Source organism: Musca vetustissima, unplaced genomic scaffold, assembly GCF_032173495.1.
Source record: "Musca vetustissima isolate MV318-11 ecotype Yass unplaced genomic scaffold, APGP_CSIRO_Mvet_v1 utg701, whole genome shotgun sequence".
Classification (NCBI taxonomy): Eukaryota; Metazoa; Arthropoda; class Insecta; order Diptera; family Muscidae; genus Musca; species Musca vetustissima.
In genome coordinates, this window is record NW_026878851.1 from 199,634 (window position 1) to 206,294 (window position 6,661).

A 6,661-nucleotide genomic window follows, 5' to 3' on the forward strand; every position below is an offset into this window, starting at 1 on the left:
TTTTCCGAACTTCTCATAAATTTTTTTCATTTTTATGAATTTCAATAATTTATATTTTATATCGAATTCGTAGGTCTCGAATTCTATGAAAATAGACGATAGAAATTGAAACTAGTTGACATGACACGTTCTTTTTAAAATTTGGTTATCATCTAGAAGGCCTAATAATAACTTATGGTGTTTTTACACGATATGTATTTTACACATGTGCTGTCACTTATTTCATCCATATTTTTTATTTTATTTATTTTTTTTTTAGCGGCGTACACAAAACATTTATTTTTGTGTTCAAATCGGCATATGTTTTTTACATATGACATAACCTATAAACAAAAAAAAAACACTTTTATTTTTTCATAAATCAACATCATTTTTTTATTAAACACCTATAAACGAAATAATAATTTGTAATTGTTGCCTTTTCATCCTTTTCTTTGACTTGCAATTGAAATATTTTCTTCCAACAATGTGTTTCATTCAAACAGCTCATTTCCTTATGTTTCGCATACGAAAATAGAGCGCGTCATATTCGGAAAAAATACATATGTAATTGCATATCGTTTTGACACATTGAAATTTTCGTATGTTTCACACGACGAGTTCGATTTCCATATGCAAAAAAGTGACAGCACATATGTAAAATACATATCGTGTAAAAACACCATTGGAGAATATGGGACCTCGTTTTGACATTTCCCCTATGAACGGTACATTCTGTAACATATTTTTTTACATCTTTGTTACTTGTATATAAAATATAGAAATGCAGAACGGAGTTTTTTTTTCGAATTTTCCAAATGGTTTTAAAAGTTTGGCCGAACGAACATAATGTTGTTCGACGTCAAATTTATATATACTTTACACACACGTTCCATACGTCGGAAAAATCATGGATTGCAGAAAAATATCTGTTAGGGTGGGCTTTGAAGATGTGTATTCCTTAACGCAAAATATTCGGTCATTATCCTTCATTCTCACGAATTTCGGTAATGCGGAGTGATTTGAAAGGAAATTGCAATATTTGACTTCAAAAGCTATTTCAGTTATCCGATATTTTCATTTATGCGAAGTTTCACTTATGCGGTGTAAATTGTGTATATCCTTCAAAGACTAAAGCATTAGTTCAAGGTATATTTAATAAGGTAGCCGCATCGGCCCAGCTGTTGGACAAATAAATGTCAAAAATTTTGTTGTAATGTTGAACCAAAAAATTAAAAAACAAAATTATAAATGAAAATCTCCGAATTTCGAAGAGCTTTTTTGGCAATACCTCTATTAACATGTTCTACAAGAATTTGTGTAAAAAAATCTTGTCAATCTGTTTGTTTTGGCAAAATATTTTTGACATATCAAAATACAACAACCGATGTTTGTTGTAGAAGTTCGCCGATGCGGCTACCTTGTATATCTACCTTGCATTAGTTGTTATTTTTAACGTGTTTCCTAAATATTTGTTTTATATTTAGATCACGATAAAATTGTCTTTGTAGAACAACATAAATGCTTCGTTTAAAAGTCATATAGACACTTTGGCGGGTAACGTTTGGAGAAGCTTGCCTACAATTTATGGTTCAAACCTTTATCTTCCTCAACAAGTGAAGTTGATGTTAGCAAATTCCCTTTTATTGTCCCAAGTGTTATATGGCCTTGAGGTGCATTCAGGTACAACTGGCATCTATACTGACATAATAAAGAGAGTTGTAAATACCATTACACGTTTCACTTCAATGTCCCTCGTGGTAGTCATATCTCCTCCAAATGTAAATGTAAATATCGCTGCATTCATTCCTTTTATAAATTGATAAAAAGTTGTAGACCTTCCGGCGAATATTTACTTTCTCGCATTCCTCGAGAAACCCTCTAATTATTATTCCAAGGATTTAGTAAAATGTTTATTGTAGTTCGTGTGGCAAGGTGTTGGAATTTCCTTCCACTTGAATACGCATATTTTCACAAAGCAATAAGGTTATCCGGCTGAGAATTTATTTTGTTATTTAATTTATTCAGTCAATGGAATTCAGTATCCCTACAGATTGGAACTTTCTTTGAGTTTCTAAACTTTGCAATCCCAGTAATAAACATCTAGATTTATAAGAGGGCGTGTCAGCAGTGATTTTTTAAAGCAAACTTTGTAAAACATCTTTGAATCCTTTCAACACGAGATATATGGGAGTTGCAGTAGTTAAAAAAGTTAAAATCGATAAAAAAAGTTGTCATTCAAAACTGATATTGTGTACTCCCCTTGAAAATCTGTGATACCAAGTGGAACGCTTTTAGGTTTGATTAAAGTAGCTGTGTTCATTATATTGACAGTTTATTAAAAAAACTCTTCTATTTAGTACTCGCTGGAAATTAGTTTTGGAATAAGATGAGACTTGTTCGTGGATTTTATTATGTTAAAAAGTGAATTTTTGCGATTGTTTTTGTTTATCTTCATAATTTAAGTGCACAGAATTTTCAGTTTTCGGTTTTGTAATAGATATAAAGTGGATAGAAGCAATAATTTCAGCCCATAACCACAAGTCATTTTGGCAGCTATACTCGAAGTGAAGTTCCGTGAAAGCATTGCTATACAATATTAAAATCTGATAACTTTTAATACTATATATATATTTATCCTTTCTCTTGTTCTCGTTCTTTATCGATGACGTAGAAGAAAGCGAAAAATATATATTTACAGTTATTACGAACTGCGGATATTTTGAAGGTAATTGTGAAGGCATTTGCTTGATGATAAAATCCTTATGTTATTCACATTATTGTGTGCACAAAAATTAGTTTATACGGCCTCGTCGTTGTTATATTTGACATACTAAATAGCGGATCAAAAACATGGTACATATACAGTGTGTAAAAAGTGTATTTGATGCTTATATAAGATCTATAATAATTGCATATTTACTTTTTAAGCTGCCAGCTCCATATTTTTATGCCGATCTAGCTCGACATTCAGATTCCGTTGCTTTGAACATAACATAAATGTGAGTTCTGTCAGCATGTAGAAAATAGAGCATTCTACCCAATTGAACTCGCAATAGCTTATAGTTATTTGGAGATAATAAACATATGATAGTCAATAACAAACCTGCATACGTGCACATCGGCATGTTACTAACATTCTGATTACTCCAAATTTCCCACATCCATTGTCTTTTATTTGCGATAGCAAAATCGGCAATAAACATTACGCAATTCGATGCCATTCTGCTTGCTTTGACTTATTTTTAGTAGAATTGCTTAACAAATTGATGCGAACACTTGCTTCAATTTTGCGTTATTACTATTTTCCTCAATATATTTTTTATATAGATTTTCCATTATTTTATCACATGATTGGTGACAAATTTATTTGTAAAACATATTTGCATTGTTTTTATGTGCAGAAAAATAGGTGTTTGTTTATGTGTGTTGTCGACAAAAAAACAAATTGACATATTTGAAATCCCTACTAAGAATGCGAAGAGCATATTTTTTGTTTGACTTGAAATTATCAGTGTACTTAAGTGTACAAGCACCGAATTTTTGATTTGTCAACAATTATCTCCTTCGTACTCATCTACGTTTATTATGTCTGTACTTCTATGAAATCCTCAAAGTAATTTCAGATAGTGCAATAACAATTATTCATCTTTACATCGTTCGTGCGTATGAAATGTATTGTGCAAACCAATGTATAATACAAAGGTATAATACAAAGGTTTTTATATGGTTCCTTGGGAAAGTCCATTATTAGTTCTATTAAATTGTACTAGCTGACCCGGCAAACGTTGTCTTGCCTAGCAATATTGTTAGGGAATAATTTTCGACATTTTAGATTTGTTTTTGAATTTCTAATTATGCTTGTAAAAACAATTTTTGTAGATAAGAAAGGGAACAAGTCTAATTTAGGGCCCCCTCGCGGATCGTTTTTACCAAATGTAGTCCTTGGGACCCTGATTACAATGGTATATTTTTTTCTTGCGGTAATTGGTATTTCCGGGGATATGGCCGTTGGAAGCCCTAATTACAAAAATATAATACTTTTATGAAAAAGTTTATACTTTCTGAGATATGGGTCTTCAAAATTCCGCGGGACCCTTCTGTAATTTTGAAAAACAGTATGGGTTTTTGTGTGTAGCCGGCCTTTGCCCGGGGATTTAAGGCTTTTTCGTATGGACGGATGGTAACTACGGCTACGCGACCGAATCTCCTTTTAATTAGACAGCTCCGGTTACGCGATCGCATCTCCTTTTAATTGAATAGTATTTTGTAATAAGGACTTTAAATTGATACCAAAATTGCCTCAGTAAATTTTAAAAACCGTGAGAAAATATAAGGGTCCCTACGGAACTTTGGAGCCCATATCTCCGGAAATACCGATTTCCGCAGGAAAAAAGTATACCGCTGTAATCAGGATCCCAAGGACTAGATGTGGTAAAAATGTCAAAACGATCCTCGAGGGGGGCCATAAATTGCACTTAAGCCTAAGAAAGATCCATGAAAATTGTTGATATGGATAAACCTTATACATCGTCCCACATACCCATTTTGATCGTTATATCGAAAGTTTGGTACGGCGAAAATAAGTTGTAGTAAGCACCCTGGGTGAGAAACCGCTTTGATAAGAATTTTATAAAAGACAAAATCACTATGAATTCTTTGTTACCTGGAGTAGTTTATTTTGCAATATAATTGAAATCGGCCTTAATGACTTCAAATAGCATTTTTTGGAATAAAAAATAAATTAAATAACCTTTCATGAGCTTTATTTAACGGACATGGACTTACTTTAATAGATTACCGTTATCTAATGGAACAGAATGTCGATAATAGATCGTTTGAAACACTTTGCTCCAAATCAAAGAACACATAGAGTAACAACATTACAGTACTGAATATCTACAATTTTATGTGTACGGCCGACTCTTGTTGCTGTAGAAAATTATAGGAGGTGATGCAAATGTGGTATACCCATTTGTTTTTAGATTGCCAAATTTTTATTTTTTATCCGATTAAATTGAAATTTTGCACTTAACATGCTACATGTGTTGTCTTTCCACGTATCAATTTGAAAATAATATTATTCTAACAATTTAAGAGATATTTGAGAAAATATTTGAAATCCCATAAAAAGTGATTTTAAAAAAAGTGCAGGTAATGTTGTATACCACATGATGTTAATGTGGTATAGTATAATTTTCACTTCCAATTGATATCTTATATAATTTATTGTTTTTAATGAATGCGAATTAGCTCGAGATTTATGTCTGTTAAGATTTTTAACGGATACGTTGAGTGGAACTTAAATTTTTATTATATAATAATGTCTACACATGTCAATATTTAATTTTTGTATGGAGAAGTTGTTAAAACTCATAGCCTTTGTTTTTCATCCTTGTGATTCATGGTAGACTCTCGTAGAGTACAAATGTTTCACATAGTAATGAGATTTTGTCTAGTGCTGGCCTTTTTTCATGCAGAACCAAGGTATACCACATTACCTACACTTGTGTTTACTGAAGAAATGTCTAGTTTTTTTCCAAATTGGTGATTATGTGGTGCAATCGCGCATATTATTTGATTTTTAGTTTATACTGATTATTTTAATGCTTTAGTAATAACGATTAAAGTACATCCGTAAAACAAAAAATTATTTTTAAACTTCAACCGAAAAAAAGTAAATTTCATGAAAAATTTTATTTTTGGTACTGATTCTCAACGTGATTTAAATAAATTAAACAGGTCATTGCTATCTTATTTTTTTGAGAACAGCAAACTATAGAACATGTTTCAGTTATTCTAAAATTTTCAGTTTACAAAAAAAGTGACTATACCACATTACCAACCTATACCACATTTGCATCACTTCCACTACAGGGTGTTAAAAATGAAAGTGAACATAGAGAAAATTCGGTACAGTTTCTCTTTGACAAAGGCGAAAATGCAAGCCAAACGGCTAAAATTGTGAATGGAGTTTATGGTTCCGATACTGTAACAGCCAATTATGTGCAATTTTGGTTTCGTAGATTCCGTTCCGGAATTTTTAATGTTAAAGATGCACCTCGCACAGGTAGCCCGGTCATCGAAAATGTCGATAAAATCGGAGAAATTGTCAAAGTTGATCGACATCTTAGCAGTCGGAACATCACCCAGGAGATAACAATTGACCATAAAGATTACACAAAAAAATGTATTTATTTTTCCCCAACCTAATATAAAATTGTCAAAGTTGATCGACATCTTAGCAGTCGGAACATCACCCAGGAGATAACAATTGACCATAAAGATTACACAAAAAAATGTATTTATTTTTCCCCAACCTAATATAAAATAATTTTATTTATTTAAATATTCAATTATAAAACATGGTTCCGATATTGACGAACTGTTATCCAATTCTCAGTATGGCTAAATTAGGCATTTCAGAGGTTAAAATAATTTAAGATTAAAACCATGTCTTATATTATGCAAAACCACTGAAATATGATTTTTTCAAAATTAATCGATTACAGCACTTATCTAAAATTTTTTCCCCAATTTTGAGCCAAAATGATCGAAAAGGTGCATATTTTTCACTTATATGCCGACTATTGGAAACATTAACATTTTTGTATCCTTTTAAATTCTAAAGAGTTATCCTGTATGTTCTTTACAATTACAAAAAAGATCCTTGTGAAAAATA